General features: G+C 39.1%; 1 protein-coding gene across 3 annotated transcripts in view; it reads left to right on the top strand.

Annotated features, from left to right (window-relative positions):
* Positions 1 to 17772, top strand: part of LOC113086010 (zinc finger and BTB domain-containing protein 20-like) — a 51211-nt gene that overhangs the window by 4100 nt on the left and 29339 nt on the right. Inside the window, exon 2 of one of the 3 annotated variants that reach the window (XM_026255315.1) lies at positions 7815 to 7926. The exons of the other annotated variants lie outside the window; for them this stretch is intronic. The gene's annotated coding sequence lies outside the window, so the exon portion shown is untranslated. The remainder of the gene's footprint in view (positions 1 to 7814; positions 7927 to 17772) is intronic. 3 annotated transcript variants of the gene reach the window in all.

The raw sequence follows: 17772 nt of genomic DNA, 5'->3' as shown, positions 1-17772 counted from the left end.
GCATTTGACCTTTTGGCTCTGCTTTCTTTAATGTAGTTGCAACACGTACATATTTCATATCGTAACAATGATCAGTTTGATTATTCAGATCTGTATTGCTCTGGAGGCCTTCACACGGTCTGACCCATGGGACGGTCAGCAGATGATATTGTGTTGCCTGGTATTTGAACACAATGTCCATTCTTAAGTTTAATTATGCGAACATGCATGACTGCAGTTCTTGATTTATTCTGGTGTTCTGGGGATAGCCAGTAGGAGGAGTCATTCTCCAAAACAGATTACTCTCTTTACTGGTAACATGTGAACGTGACAAAATGGCATTAATATGTGACTTAAAAAAAAAGTCTGAACATCACAGAGCGAACAGGATTCCAGATTGAATTGAGAAGTATATTGTATCTCACTGTAAGATGTTTAATACGAGGATGTTTCTCTGACGTATAATGAGAGTTTTGCATCTAAACTCATGACACAGCCTGAGGGGAAACCATGGTAACAATGGTCAGACACAGACACAGGCGCTTCATTCACACTTTGATTCTCTCTGCTCTCTTCAGGGGACTGCAACAATAAAAACACCGCACTCCTCTATTCGGCCATTTTACTAAAATATTGAACAAATAAAAAATAAAAAAAATCTTTTTTTTTTTAAAGATATGTAATATCCCACAAAGACAGAAAATGCACGGAGAGACACTATTCTCCATTCAAGCTGAGAAAGCATTGAGAACTGGATTGTGATTGGGCTGTGTTTTTTAGTAAATGCTGGCGATGTTTTTAATCTGAGAGATCTGTCAGAATTAGCGAGCTCACCACTTTCCCCAGTTGTGCTGAACATCCCCTTCCCCTTACGCTTTATCTAAGAGGAACACAGTCTATTCTGTTTTACTGAAGACGAGGTTAGTCCTGATGAGGGATTTCTCAACTTTCATGCTGTGTTTAAGAATGTGGCTGGACTCTTCTCTCTCCGTGTGTGTGTGTGTGTTTTACATCCTCATGTTTAATACAGACGTGTTTCCCACCACGAGCGGGGCTTCAGTGGTGATGGGAACGCTCTTTGTCTCTGGTTCTGTTGATGGGCAGCTGCATCAGTGTTGGATGTGTTCGTCCCCATGATGCATGTTCTCCCAGAACTGGAGAGGTTGACCTCAGATGACCCGGACGAGGCAGTGTCAGCTACTCTCATTCACACCCACATGTATCCTGAAACCAGTTTAGACCTCACCTGGCAGACTTCAGAACCAAGAGCTGCTTTGGTACAATGGGGATTTTCCACACCGAGCGTGCCAGCAGCTCTTTCCCGCCCTTTTGCATACATAATTGTCAGTCATGTGTTGCAGCATTAACTCAGTGGATCTTTTCTCTCTTTTTCTCCTGCTAAAGTTTGCTGAAGTCAAGCTGGTGAAACAAGTAAGAATGCATTTTCTGTACGACTTTGTCACGCTTTCCCAAGGTCTGTCCCTAGCTTACAAACGTAGAGTTTGTTTTTGTACTTCAGCACATGCAAATAAAGCCTGTTTGTGCTTTTCTCCTATATTTTATTTGGTACGGCACGCACATCGCCTGGATCTTTTCAGCGTGTCTCTTTAAATGCATAAACGAGTACACAGGCATTTCACTGATGTGAAAAATGTATCTTGGATTCGAACAGGGAAGTTGTATGTGTGCCAAGGTGCTTTGGTGTCCTCAGCTAACCCCGGCGCTCATATGGTTCTCTACAAGTCTCGGGGAGGAAAATATCTGGAAATGGTTTGTAAAAGAGAGCTGAAAGAGTTCTCTCTCTCTCTCTGTGTCTCTCTGAGTTTACTTCGTATTTGTTTACACCGGGCTGTAGAAGAGGGCCTGACGGAGGCGAGGGAGGGAGCACAGTTAACGTCCTCCATTTCAGAGACCAGGGCAGCTCCGAACGTGTTCAGTTTAACGGGTGCGTAGACTAACAGAACGAGGAGTCGAGTAAAGGCTGTAACTGTAAATGCTGTTGAACATTCACCGCTCCACATTGTTAACAAGACTTTATTGTTCCTGGCAACGACTGGTTTGTGAAGACGGTTGGTGGCGCGCTGCACAAAACACTGCAGGATCTGGCGGGACAAATATATAATGTATCATGTTTCTGGGAAGACAACAACTGTCATCGGATGTATGCTCGCACACACACACACAGAGAGAGAGAGAGAAGGCGTGTAGAAATATAAAGCTTAAGAAATAATGCATAGATCTGAAGTCCTGTAGGATTCCAGCTGTTACACAGCAGCTTCATGAACTCCAGTGAGTCGACTCCTCCTGATGAAGCTCACCATTGTGTATCTTTATCTAAATATTTTAGAGGCGTATTCTTTCCCCTGAGACCCTGGCTTTAAACAGGATCACTGTGTGAGTGTGTGTGTGTGTGTGTCTCTGTGTGTGTGTGTGTGTGTCTGTGTGTGTGTGTCTGTGTGTGTGTGTCTGTGTGTGTGTCTGTGTGTGTGTGTGTCTCTGTCTCTGTCTCTGTGTGTGTGTCTCTGTCTCTCTCTCCCTCTGTGTGTGTGTGTGTGTCTCTGTCTCTGTGTGTCTCTGTCTCTCTGTGTGTGTGTGTTCGGTCCGAGCACACTGGTCTGTGTCCGGTGTCTGGTTCAGAGGAGGAGCGATCCTCACGTTATTGCCGTGTCTCTCTCCAGGTGTTGTGTATCCTTCTCTGTATGATGTGGCCATTCTGGAAGGAGCGCTTGAGGTTTTAATGTGGCTGTATGAACCGGGCCAGCTGAAAGAGGACAGCTGCAGAACTGAAGAAAGCTTCTGAATGTTGTGAAGTAGGGACGGCCTTGAGAACGGTGTGCATAGGTGTTCATACCTGTTGCCAGGACGGATATTGTTGCCAAGGCAGTTTGGCAGAGGGACACGTGTGTGAACGGTTTGCTGGTCATCTAACACAGTTTTAGAGATGTTTTTAAATCTACAGTTTCCTCACTAACTGGCAGAAGCAGAGAATATGGAAACGTTTTTATTTTGTAGTGCTAATTCTACAGCATGTTATATCTGTCCCCTCCCAGAGGAATGCAGGTGTAGTGTGTGTACGGTGTTATTATCAGATCATGTTAGTGTGTGTACCTGTGTGCAGGACGCTTGTTTGACAGAGGGACAGGAGCTGAAGTGTTTTCTAGTCAGTCAAGCACAGAACAAAGCCTGATATTAATCAGACTACTGTGAGTCACTGTTGAGTAGCTAGTATTGAGATTAACACTGAATAACAATGAAGGATTGTGATCGATAGAAGCAGGGGTCACAGGCCAAGAGACGTGTGCACAACAGGAACGGGAGTTTTACAACAACTGTGTGTGTGTGTGTGTGATAGAGAGAGAGAGAGAGTGTGTGTGTGTGTGTGTGTGTGTGTGTGTGTGTGTGTGTGTGTGTGTGTGTGTGTGTGTGTGTGTGTGTGTGTGTGTGTGAGAGTGTGTGTGTGTGTGATAGAGGGAGACAGAGTGTGTGTGTGTGTGATAGAGGGAGAGAGAGTGTGTGTGTGTGTGTGTGTGGGGATGTTTTTGTGTCATATCAGGACACAACTCTGTATAATGACATGGGTATGACACAGGTATTACAAGGAGAGGGTGACTTATGAGGACATAACCCATGTCCCCATTTTTCAAAACACTTATAAATCATACAGAATTAGTTTTTTTGAGAAAGTAAAAATGCACAAAGTTTCCTGTGAGGGTTAGGGTTAGGTGTAGGGTTGGTGAAGGGCCATAGAATATACAGTTTCTACAGAATAAAAACCATTACACCTATGGGATGAACACACTTTACACAAAAACAAACCTGTGTGTGTGTGTGTGTGTGAATAATTACAGTATGTGTGTGTGTGTCTGTATGTGAGAGAGAGATGTGCATGTGTGTGAGTAAATATGTATGTTTATGTGTGTTTCTATTGTATAAAGTGTGTACCATACATGTAATAGTCTTCTTTGCACATTGTTTAAAGATTATTGTTCTAGATCTGGAAGTTTTAAATATAATGGTAAAAATAAAATCTTTTTCTTTTTGTCAGATGAATCATGTAATAATCACACCTGCGTATCAAAAAGCAGCTGATAGGAGTGATCCTAATTCTATCGAACTCTATTATTTCAGAACCTGCTGAAATACAGTGTGTGTCTGAGGATAGCATTAGAGTATTTATTTATTTCTGTATTGTTAATTTAAGCAGACGCTAGTGTTGTTTCCTCTTCTTCAGGTGTAGCTCGGTCAGTAGCTGCCTCTTATATACAGTGATGGTCAGTGATCCTGTAGAGCAAGAGCAGCGGGAAGAGTACGCTGGGAGAACGAGTGATGCTTGTGTGACGCCCACACCAGAAGTCTGCTTTGAGCCATTCATACGGTTCAGACAGAGATGACGCAATGACTGCGTGCTGCTTCCACTAACCCAGGTCACTTTGAAGTCAAGTAAAAATAGATCAACGGCACACCGTTCAAAGATGTGGGAAGAATAATATCTTTATGGTAAAAAGACAGAAAGCCGTTACTGAGGTGAACAGCAGGTGTTGTACATTTCTGCAGTTCAGAGGTTAGTTGTGTGAAAACATCTAATGATAAATGTCCAGGAGTGTCCAGTATAAAGAAGAAATGACTGATCCGTACTGACCTTGAGTTTCATTCAGATATTTATACAGTTTTACCAAAACTGCTTCACTTATATCTATCAAATAATAATAAAACATGCTTAATAACTACTTAATAATAATTTACTTTCATGAATTTAATTCTTTTCAGTGAGGCTTGTGTGTGTGTGTGTGTGTGTGTGTGTGTGTGTGTGTGTGTGTGTGTGTGTGTGTGTGTGTGTGTGTGTGAGAGAGAGAGAGAGTGTGTTTGTAAGTGAATATGTGTTTGTGTGTGTGTGAGTAAATATGTATGCTTATGTGTGTGTATGTGTGAATATATGTGATTGTGTGTGTGTGTGTGTGTGAGTGTGAGTGTGTGTGTGTGTGTGTGTGTGTGTGTGTGTGTGTCATCAGGACGTTTTACTTCATGCACACAAATATATCAAAATGAATTTTAATTAAGAAATTAAGAACATGTCCATCATACACGATGGATTGAAATCACTCCATTCGGGTCATCGTACTGTATGTACACATTTTATTATTTTATGTATTTTCATGTAAATTAATAGCACTGGGGGGGGGGTCCTCATTATTGATTTGCACCCCCCCCCCCCCAGGTTTGATTATTATTATTTTCTTATTCTCACTTGCACTTCTTTCCATTGAGAAGGTGAAAAGCATTCATGAGATTCTGGCAGTTTCTGTGTGAGTCTTGTGAAACGGTTGGCCGTTTTAACATATGAAACGTGGTTATTAATCTGACGACGTAAGGTTTTTAAAGGCCTTTTATTATGACACTGGAGATTTGGCAGACTGGAGATACTTCACTGGAAAAAACAATACCATTGTTCAACAAAGAAGGAAAGAAGAATCAGTACGTTATAGGCATTATTTCTGAACGGCTGAGTTACATTCAAGAGTAGTCTAGAACAACAACTAAACGGTTAGCATTAGCTTCTATTATTATTATTATTCTATTATTATATTAGTATGTCTGAGAGGAACTTACTGTCTTTAGAAAAGTTAAGATGGTATTTATGTATAAAGCATATCAAAGTTCATGATAGTTTCACGAAACTGAAGTCAAACCATTCAGTTTCTGCTTTAAATCTGGAATCTATAAAATCTAATTTAGATTAAAAACTGTTCATATTGCATGTATGGATCATGACTAAAACGCAGCACAGACAGAGCCTTATTTTGTTTCTATGAGGAGATTAATTTTATTGTGTTACTTATTTATTGATTTGGGGCTTGTTTTCAAAGGTTTCTTTTGTTTTGTTATTTACATTTACATTATAATAGAAGCAATCAAACCAACAACAGAGCAATGACACGCAAGTGCTATATTAGTATATTATTTAGTGTTATATTGAAATTTCTCAAAGAAACGTGCAGAACTTTGTTCAAGCAATAATAAAAGGACACATTTAATTATGTGTCTTAAATCTAATTGTGTAAAAATAGTTTTTACCTGTTTTTACACTTTACAGCACGATCAAATCCTGACTAAACAACATTTAATTCAAAGGTCCACTTACTCTTTCATATTTGCTCACTTCTTTGACAGAAATGCACATTCAGAAATGTCTTGTGTGTGGAAATCGGCACATGCAAACTCTAAATAAAATATTTTGAAGTCGTGATGAGCAGTAAGCATATTTAGGAAGATCATGATATGTTCTCCTGTGTTGGTGGAGGTAATAAATCAGATGCACATGTTATAATCAGACTCACAGCACATGCAGAGCTGGATGTAAAATGATGACTGTTTGTGCGGAGCAGCGTTTACCTGGACATACACGCATCGAAATAAAGCCCAGATTAAACCCGCGGTGCATGCTTATTTCATTAAACCACAGACCTGTTGAAATCATAATAGCACTTATTATGATTTTTAAATGGTTTTAATATTTTGTGCAGCCTTAGAAAACAGTCTAATAATGCGTTTCATAGATTCTTGTCCATGAAATGCGGCACTTCGGTATTTTGCCGATTAATCGACACGACTAAATGCAATCAATGACCTGAAGCACCATCTGATCTTAGGAAGGATTCTCAACACCTCCTGTTTTTACACGGCTGTCCTCCTTTTGCTGATTTTCTTTCTTTCTTTCTTTCTTTCTTTCTTTCTTTCTTTCTTTCTTATTTAGTTTGCCAGTTGCCATGGACATCTGTACCATCATGATAAGACTGTAATTGCACCAATATCTGCTCCGGGGTTCGAATAATTGTGAAGCCCGTCACATGAACAGTCAAATCTTCCATCTCAAAAATATCCTGGTGACATTCACAAAAAAATGGCTGTCACAGGGCTCTTTTACACTCCTACAATTTTACACAAAATATAATGCGGTGTGACTACAGTTATTAAAAATGACTGAAGAGGTGCATTTAAATGTGGCAATATGCATAATGACTAATAGAAATGAACAGAGGGATTTACACTTTAATGAAGGGGGCAAATGGTATGGAATTAGTTATTTCCCAAGTGTGTGATGCGTGAGATATTTATTCAAATTGATGTTTTCAAGTGTATTTAATGTGCTGTTTGGAAAATGTGTGTCATACTATTTCAGTAAAGCATGTGAAGAAGCACGATCTCTAGATGCCAATATCACTAATACGGAAACAGAGCTACTGTTCTTACTGTCCTCGGGTGTTGATGTGTAAAATAATGCTAAATAAATGTGTTTCTGATTCAAATACGACACAGGTTGGTCCTTTAGAGACGTCTATATCTGCTAACACGTGTTTATGGCATTTGATTGAACAGCAGTAATATGCATGAAAGAGGGAGAAATCTGATTGTTAATATGTGGTGACTCAGAAGTGCCATTTAGCGTTCGCAATATTCAGAAACACAAATGTCAGTCAACAAATAAACCAAAAAAAGAAAGAAGAATCCGTACTGTGTTTCAGCAGAAGATGGTGAAGTATCGCAGACCGACGGTGAACTCTATTATAAACAGCAGAGTATCACTGATCTGACTTACACGCAAGAACAAGAGCTTCAGATGAAGCAGGAACATGCAAAACTTTACGATTAGATGGCAGAAGGCCATAAACACACTATTTACGCTTTTCTCCGGAAGACTTTGTTGGCGCTCTGCCTGAAGAGCGCGGGGTCGTTTCAGGTCAGGGCAGGCGTGTTGTTGTAAAGGAAGTCGAGGCATTCGACTCACTGTATTTCACTTCCTTGTTTTTCACGTGCCGGAATCACATTTGAAAAATCAGCCTCTGAGAAGACGACACAGAAGAAGAGTGTGTCCGAATAAACCAGCAAACATATTTGAGACATTGAAGATGCAGACGGAGTGGCCATGCACGCTGGGATCGGTCTGAACAGGTCGGGATGGTCTTTTCCCGTAGTTGTTTATGCCATTGTTTGTGTGCAGCTTATGTTCGAGTTATTATGTAGGAATCCTGCTTCTCACTTTGTTTGGCGTTTGAATGCTTTAAATACGTTCAGCTTGGTGTAAAAGCAAAGGATTTCTCAGCAAACAATCACACACTTTTCTTTCTTGATTTATTTATGCTACATTAATGTGCATCCTGTACTCGATTTGTGCATTTGTTGCCCGTTAAAAGGGTTCCCAAAAGCAGTTGCACTACATTTAGTGAAGCCGTCTATTCAACTCCAAATGAACGCTTGCTAAATAAATGAATAAATAATGAATGATGAAAGCGTCAGGAGGACGGCACATATTCTGCCATCTCATTCAGCGACCAGTAACAGTCCGCTGTTTTAGCTTGCTGAGGAATGTTTGTATTGCACAAAATCATGACCAAAAAAAAAAAGGACAAAAGAAAAGAAAAGACAGAAGTGATATTTTATTCATTAGGACTGTCTGTCTTTGTGTTCTCATGCAGTCTGGTCTGCATTTATATGCTAACATAATTTACTCCTCTAACCTAAGGCAGAGTTTACCATCACCTCGGCAGAGAGAGAGTGTGTGTGTGTGTGTGTGTGTGTGTGTGTGCAGCCATTGTTCCTAATATCTCATGATGAGCGTGTGTGTGTGTGTGTGTGTTGATTTCAGATTGACTAAGGAACATGGGGAGCCTTTTCAAAATGTAGAGACAATTCTCTGCCTGTGGTCAGGATATAAATCTTTCTCTTGATTTAAATGTCACCTCTTCTTAACAGTTAATTAAAAAAAATGATACAAAACAGTTTTTCTTAATGTATGTAGTTATTATTTTCCACAAATAGCAAGAGCATGTTGCTGCGTGTTTCCTTGTGTAGGTGTTTTAATGCAAACCTGACTGTGAGGTGTGTGATTAAATCCTGAAACTGATTGGTCGTTTAGTTATTCTTGACGGCATACTATCATCTAGTTTATAAATTGCAGGTAAGTTGAGTTTTACAGGGCTGTTTAGTGATACAAGCAGGGCTGGATTTAACCAGTAAGAAAGATAAGCAGCTGCTTCGGGCCCCGGGGAATCAGGGACCCATCTGATGCTGAAAAAATATATTTGGCAAACGCTCGTGTGTTTTTGTGTTCTGGAGAGCGTCAAATGCTCACACACCGCTCAAGTTTTGTCCAGTGCCGAGTTCTGCAGGATGGAGAATCCTTTACGATACGATGTGAATAAGAGATGGATAAATGCAGAGAGAGTCATGTATTAACGGGAGATCGTGATGAACTGAAGTGAGTGATGGCTCACAATGTGTTATTAACCTCAGAGAAATAAAGTTTGGCCATACGTGTCATGATTTTATATGTCTGGATGTTTCAGAATGACTCGCTCGTGTGATTGTCTGCTCATACAAACTCACGAATGCAGAGACGGGAGACTTTCGCTTCATAATATGTTACATTTGTGTTTTGTGTTTCGTCAAACCCATTAAGAACACTTGGAACATAGAACGAGTGGAATGGGTTAATTTTATGACATTTGTATCCTTTATGTGAAAAAAATTTAAGATGGTTACAATTCATCAAAACCTTTTTTTTATGTTTTTATAATGTCTTCTTTTGTGATCCGAAAAAATTAGTAAAATAAGGTATAAGGTAATAATGTAGTCTAATATGGTTTTAGAACAGCATCAGGTTGACTAATGATTTACTGAAGTTATGAAGAGTTAAATAAACTATAAACTGAGAGAGAGAGGGTTAGGTGTAAGAGAGCACAAACACGTCTCAGGTGTGGGCTTCACCTCTGGAAACCAGTATTGTAATTCAGGAATCAGATATGTAGTATCTTATATACTCAGAAAAAAGTGCATCAGTTGTACCTTTAGGGCTACAACATCATCACCTGGAAAATGCCACCCAACAGAGCATATTATTACCCTATAGTAGTGATGTTCACCCTTAAGGAACTGAAATGCACCTTTTGTGGGTGAATAAGGGACAAAGATGCGCCTTTAAGTGTATGATGTAGCCCTGAAGGTACAGTTAGTACTGTAGACTTGACTGATGGTATGACTGGAGGACGGAGGATGAATGAGAAGACTGCTGTTTAAACCCTGTCCAACAAGCAGTGTCTGAACTCTAGGGTACGATGCCCCTTATTCACAAACAAGCTTCTATCTATTTATTTATTTGAATTATTTTTTTATTTATTGTATTTTTTGTAATTTAATAACAATAGCTTGAAATTCACGCTGATTTAGTGTTTGGTGTTTCTTTAATGACGGCATGTAAAGCTGACGGGTTTGAGCAGATTCTGAGGATTCATGTTGTCAGTGTCACACATTTATCATAAGGTTTCTTTGTTCTTTCCAGAATCCATTTTTTTATTATTACTGTTTATTTTCTAGGTTGCTGTAAGATTTTCCAAATTTTGAACCCCACTGTGTGCAGTACATTATATTTTACAGCAATTAAGACTGACGCAAAATAGCTGGATTTGTGAAAAACACTTATTTTTAAAAATATTAGAAAACAGAAAAGTATATTAAACGGTCACACTTTATTTTTAGGTCCAATACTTGCTATTAAGAAACCATTAACTATGACTTTTGCCTCAATAAACTCTTAATCGCTGCTTATTAACAGTTAGTAAGGGAGTTGTTAAGTTTATGTATTGGTAGGATTAGGGTTGTAGAATATGCAGTATATGTGTTTTATAAGTATTAATAAACAGCCAATATGTTAATAATATGCATGCTTTACTAAAGTGTTAGCATTGATCAGTCTGATAACATTGAGTATGTCTCTCTGACCTCGGCTCAAAGCTACGAGCAAGGAAAAGTGTGTCACAGAGTATCAGTGATTCATTGGGTCACAATTATTCTTGTGCTGCCCAAATCTACACAAGACAGACACTGTCAGTTTCGCTTCTTGCCCGGTCCCTCTCTTGCTTCCTCTAAGTCAGTTTTTGTGGTTTTTGGGCATATTTTCACTGAGAGTGATGTGATGCTAGGACGTGTGTGTTGCTGGCTATTAACAGCTCTTAGTATGTGCAGAGTAAAGCAGGTCAACACTGCATTCAGCATCATTAATATATTCATGTAGGTTTTATACCAATATAGTTTGGTGGCGTTATAAATAAATCCTCGGCACCTCTCTCTCTCTCTCTCTCTCGCTCTATCGCTCTTATTGTTTCTGCTGTGTGCCATTAAAGAGCAGACTCAGAGGCAAAGGACAATGTGTGAATGCCGAGCATTGTAAGTCACATTTGCATATTTGAGATTTATATTATTCAGATGCTTGACATCCTTTCCCAGAAAGCCCCCCCTCTCTCTCTCTTTGCCCGACACCCCACCCTCACCTTTTTCTTGCCTTGCCTCCCTCTCTGTCTTTTGTTTTCCCCCCTGATAAAAATGATTTCATGCGTTCTGAGATGGCCGGCTCTGTGATTAACCTGACTTTCAGCGTCTCTCTCCCTCTTCCTGTCTGCCTGTCTGTTATTATCCGGTGCTCTTTGTCACTGCAGCGGGGCACGGCCGTCTGAGCGTCTCTCACACACACACTGACCTCTGGGGACGGACTGACCGTGTGTGTTACTGAGTGACAGACGTACAGAGCCACATGGAGCAGATTCCCTTCTAAGATTAGAGATTTTTGGGAGAGGCAAAATGAGGGTGGTGAAGGGGTGGAGTGGGGTGCTAATGTGGAGGGTTTTTTTCCGGAAGAAGGGGGTGGGGAGGGATCTAATTAATTTTGAAGGATCATCGGCCCCTTTCGTCCGAGGCAGGGCGGGAGACGGAGGGGTGAGCGAGGGGGTGGAGCGAGTCTGAGGGAGACGGGAGGAGGGGGGCAGACAGACCCCGGGACTGATTATAATTCTGGGCAGGTAGCAGACGGCTGCTGTGCACACACTGTGGGCCAGGCGGAAAGGAGGGGAACGGTGTGTGTGTGTGTGTGTGTGTGTGTGTGTGGGGTGATCTCTGGGAGCAGGTCTTCACGTTCAGTTTCCTTGCACTCTTGTTACCTCACTTCACCTGCGATCACTCTGAGATTCCAGCGATGTTCATGAGAGAAACTAAACTCTCAGATCTCCAGCGTGTCCCAGAATTATAGAAATGATGTCACAGCATCAATACACCAGGTTCCCCAAGTAAAATGTCTTTAAAATACTTCTCTCCGTGCTTATTATGCAGAGACGACTCCAAACGCTGTGGCTCTGTGATGCTTTAAAGCGTTGTTCTGAACCCGTCTGGCGGAGCAGACAGAGTCCGTCTGGAAACCTGTGAGAACACAGTCATTATTCTTGAAGTTCTGAATGTAACATCAGCAACTAACCCTTTACATAAGTGAAATAAATGTAATAACTTACATTAAAAGCCAATGATATAATTGCGGCGTCTTGAAATACCCTTCTACTCTCTGTGTATGGCTAAATATTTTCTTATACCCGTGTGAGAAAAGCAAACAAGTACACACACTCTCTTACAGTAAGTGACTCAGTTGAAATGTGCATGTCATATGTAAATATATAATCAAGTGTTATGCATGTGCTCAGAAGAATAACAGTTAGTGGACCTTGATACGTGTACTGTTTAATGTACACGTGTAGGAAGAAACATTCATAAAACATTCACTTCCTTCCAGTGCACTTAAGTGGCTTTTTATTTGATTCATATTATATTATCTGCAGTATTTTTTTTCAATATCCTTTTAAGATTTAAAGTACACTACGAGTGCACATTCAATACAGTTAAATGCTCTTTTTTACACAAGGTTTAAACCTACAGAAATAACAATTAATAACTAATATAGTTTTTTTATTTCCTTATAATCAGTCGTTTTATATTGTGCTGTCGTCTTTGATTAAAGCAGGTCATTCACAATACTTCATGTGAGAAGTAGTTAATTCTGTCCTCAAATAAAATACGCAGTTATGAGGTTTGTTCTGATTTTCATACGTCTGTGCTTCAAATTGTAGTCGGTCGTGTCGTGCTTCATTTCAGAGCTGAATGGTTTGGTTCAAGGCTTAGGACGCTTTTTTCGAAGAATTTTTAGAAATCCAGAAAAATACTTGCAAAACCAAGGCCACCCAAAAAGTGGGCGTCCACTTAGCATGTAGTGTTACACTTCACAAAATATATGAAATATTCGAGAGGCTAATGGAGTGTTTTGTGAAGCTTTTATGTCCGTTACATCTAATGTGCCCCTAAAAGGCTTTTGAAAGATCTTGGTAGTATGTGCCCTAATGAGCTGGTTTCCTCAAAGTCCTGCATCACGCATGTGTGTGTGTGTGTGTGTGTTTATCAGGAAACATTTACCTCCTCTCCCCGTATCAATATGCATGAAGTGTTGATTGTTTGCACTGTTTGTCATGCTGCATGGTATAGACAAAGCACCGCTTTATACCAGAACATGGCTTTGATCATGGCCTCTGTTCTCTGCCATTTATATTCATATGCATGTATTTCTGGCAGTGTGGCTGGTGATCAAAAGGATGCGCACACAATATATGCAGTACAGTATGTATCTTGGAATACATTAGCGTTAATTCGTCACCTTTTGGGGTCTTGTTAGCACGCTGTTGTCAATGAATGAGTATTCTGATGGAGATTATATGAATAACGTCATTACAGATACAGTGTCTGCAGAATAGCACATGGCAATGTTGGGCACAAATATGATCATTGTATAAAACCTGTGCATAAATAGGGGTGCACAAACTAGGGGTGAGCAATATGACAAAATCCTTTATCAAGATACCAGTACTTTTCTTTAGTTTCTCAGTTACTTAGGTTCTTTCAACTACAGTCGATCAAATAAAGAAGAAATGCTACATACATTGCACAAAGTTCTTCTTATTAAAGTGACACATGTGATTTAGTCGAGAGCAGTGAGAGATCTTCTAGTATTAGACTGCTGTCACTTTAAGAGCTTCCTGGATCCAGTGTACTGTCACACACGTGTTGTCTTCTCTCAGCTGTGACCTACATTGCTGTGTGTGTATTTAACTGTTCCAGGCCTGTCTTCACGTGCATACAGCCAAGTGAGCTCTCTTTCGCTGCTGATTGCATTTGAACGGCTTCAATCACTTTTAAACCACAATATTTAAAAACATACGCAAACGATATGTTTCATGACCACGTCAGCATCATGTGAGCGTGTCACCAGTCAATGATGTCTCACCCCTTTAACATATGGATCGTATACAGTATGAACATGAATGATAATGAGGTATGATATTACCTGTTCAAGTGGTTGGAGTTACTCAAATGATTTCATCTGAAAAAGAAATGCTTATTTGTATGAAATGCACACTTGTAATGCACTTAAAATCTTAAACTTATTAAAAAAATGTACTTGCATATATATTAATTATATTTAAGGTAATTTAATGGTACACTGTAATGTTTTTCACTCGGATATAACGAAAAAAAAAAAAAAGAGCAAGTACATGATAAAACCATCTTGCTTTGACTATGGTAAGCCTATAATAATATTTATGTTTTAGAGCTGTTGGGATGGATTTAGCAGGAATCTGCATAAGTGTCATTTTTCACGTCTGTAACTAAGAACAAAAGATCAGGCTACAGCTAGGCTATATGCAGTGGAAAGTGATATAGTAGCTTGAAGTGTGTGTGTGTGTGTGCGTGTGTGTGTGTGTGTACACCTATAAGTTTCAATGAACACATGTAAAGAACTATTACATTATAATTTTAAATTTAGTGTCCCTAGTAAAAAAAATAATAATAAAATGACTAATAAATGTACTAAAATGTAGTTGAAATACATTTGTTTCATGATAAGTATACTACAAAAACATATACATGTCTATGTACTTAATAAAAATAAAAGTTATAATTTTAAATGTACACATATATTTAAATGCATGGCAAGTTTCAATAGAAATAACATCAAAGGATATTTTAGTTGATCATAAATGCAGGTTATTACATTCAGAAGAACACCATATTTTAAAGTAATTATGAAAACACACATAAAGATGTTTTTTAAGTGTCTGAAACCATTCTATTCAGTTTGCACTTAAGTATGTATTTTTAAGTATAATATTCCTGTAAAAAGTGCACAAGTACTCTTTTTATGCTGAAGGACATTTCTTGGAGAATCTTACAAAAGAGTGATCTGACCCTTATCTAGAGACCGGCGACCGCATAGCAATGTGCTGAAACTAGTTTTCACTACTTAGTTTTCTTCATAAAATGTCAAATTTACAGTAAGCTGACAATTGCGTATTGTTTTTTTATTCCAGATGATCCCGGTGTATTTTGACGGTGGTTTATGGTTGACACAATCACCGTGTGTTAGCATCAGTGTGTGTGAACATTAGCTCCACACTTAACAACAAGAAGTGTTGGAAACCTCTGTTCATTTGCCATCCACACTATGCTCAGAACTAAGATTCGTTGGCACTTCGTAAAGCATCGTTTTTCTTTTTCCTGGAATCGACAACACATTTTTGGGCCATGATCAAACCACTGCCATTGCATAGCATAAAGTTAGTCATCTGCTTATTTTCATACGTTGAGAATTTTTTTCCGGTTCGGCAGTGTTGTAACTTGTATTAAATGTCTAGTCATAACAAGTCATAGCCATCCGTTGCACCAAAACATGTTGATATATATACAACAGACCATTCATGGCATTACAAACAAGGATAATGGATGACAAATCAACTCATTTACATATGTATGGATGTATTTATGTATCTTGATAACTGGTAGTATGTTAAGCTTTAGTTAAATGATATATATTAAAGCATGAGGGTTAGAGTAAAAGATTTAGTAATGCTATCTTACACAATGCCTGTGCAGTTGCATCAGTATGATGAGGATATCTTTTGTGGTTGTAATGCAAGGGCACTAATTCCAGTAAAGCATAGGCTAGCACTTCACAGGTGTAACAATGAGAAATAACAACTCAGGAGAATGAGTGCCTATTACTGTATGTCTGAGTATTGTACATCACATTAATAATCAAGTGCATCGTAATAAGATCAATCTGTGAGGTTCGGTGATGATGAGTGACGTGACCGAGGTCAGTGCAGCTTCGATCTACTGAAGACTTTCAGTGCTCATGTTCTTAAATGTCCTAGTGTTGCAGGAAGATATGGTATAATTGTGTTGATTATGAATGTCTGTGCTGTTGTGAGATGTGTCCGTGTAAGGTCAGGTCTTAAGGGGGTCTGTACAGTCCAGAGGGGCCGAGCATCATTTATTTTGACGGAGAGATTTCCAGTGACACGAGTAGAATGAAACTGAACGCAGGGACAGAGTTGATCGTTTTTGTGCAGACTGTGTGCTCTTACATTGCTGTGATAGTAACAAATTCACAGTCTCAAGGGTGTGATAATGTCAGCTGTAGTGAATGCAACACATACTTGCATTGCATTTCACCGCGGTCTGAGCATTTCCAAATGCAACAAAAGTGAGTTTGCATGCATGTACTTGTGTAAAGTATGGGCCTTACACAAAGATAGATTTGAAATTGTGGTACGTAAAACATAACTATGTTAAAACATACTACAAAAAAACACAAAAAAACTTTAAAAAAGTGACTTTCTTGTGATTCATTTGTCACACTGAAAATGGAAATTCAAGTTGCTACAGGTCACAGAATACACTGTGCTCTTTTGCTTACTGCTCTTTTTGACAAATGTATAGGCCATACATTTTGATATGCATCAAAGCACAAATACAATGAGAAGCAAAGCAAACAAGCGTTATGACAAACGTTGCTCATTAATTTAAAAATAGATTAAAGACAGACGAGTTCTACAGGTTTCTTTAGATTTCTACCGGGTGAAATAAGTAGATTGTCTGAGATTTGATCTCAATCGTGTTTTTTCACACGATCATATAATGTGTTGGCGTGGTTGTTAGGCTGAGTAGCGAGCGGGTTTGGTGAGTTAGGGGGAGGTTTGGCACCTGGCACGCGTTGACGGTTACTGGTTACTCTCTCAGCTATCAGGCAAATATGGTGTGGTCTGGCAAAGAGAACAAGGTGTACACACCAGCCTGAATGGCTCTCATCACAGACACGACTTATGACACTGTACAGCCCTCCATCTTGATTGATTTATTTATCTTTGAAAGAGGCCAATAAAAATAGTCTTGTCTTATGGGCACATGAAAAATTGATGAGATTTTGAGAATTCAAAGACTGCATTGTTTGTGGAAAGGTTATCTGTGAAATTCAGTGTTGCATCTCTGAAGAAGAAAAAAATCATTTTTAATTGCATGCATCTGTGCTGTCTGCTAGAGGCGTGCAAATACAATGGAAAATATGCATGGGTAAATAAAACCGGTATTTGAAGAAAAAACCGTCAACCTTTTCAACAAATATCAACCTTTATTAAGGAAACTGTCAAACATTAAAAGAAACATAGATACCTAAAACGACTGCACACTGATTGTCATATACCATGTCTGATTTCTTCCTGGCAACAGATTCATTTAGTAATTTGTATGTTGCTGGAAATTATTTTTCCTGAGCGGTTTCTCACAGTTCAGTTATAATCTATGCGTTAGAATAACACAAAGAGCTTTTTGAAAGATTAAGCAATACAATACAGTAAGTGTCTTTAACTACTACTGTATGTACTAACAGGTGACAGGTCTTTTTTTATATTTTTATAAATGTGGCGTTTGTCGTTTTTGCAAATTAACTCTTCAGATGAATGTGGACAGACCACACTTGCTAACTCTACTGTAACCACCTCTGCTAAAACTGTTCCCGCTGGTGTTATATGGAAAAGAGCTGTGGGAACCTTCTTAAAAATGACTTCTATAGGGTGCAATGAAAAAACACATGCTGTT

This window comes from Carassius auratus, chromosome 5 (genome assembly GCF_003368295.1).
Source record: "Carassius auratus strain Wakin chromosome 5, ASM336829v1, whole genome shotgun sequence".
NCBI classification, from domain to species: domain Eukaryota; kingdom Metazoa; phylum Chordata; class Actinopteri; order Cypriniformes; family Cyprinidae; genus Carassius; species Carassius auratus.
This window is presented reverse-complemented; position numbering and strand designations above follow the sequence as displayed.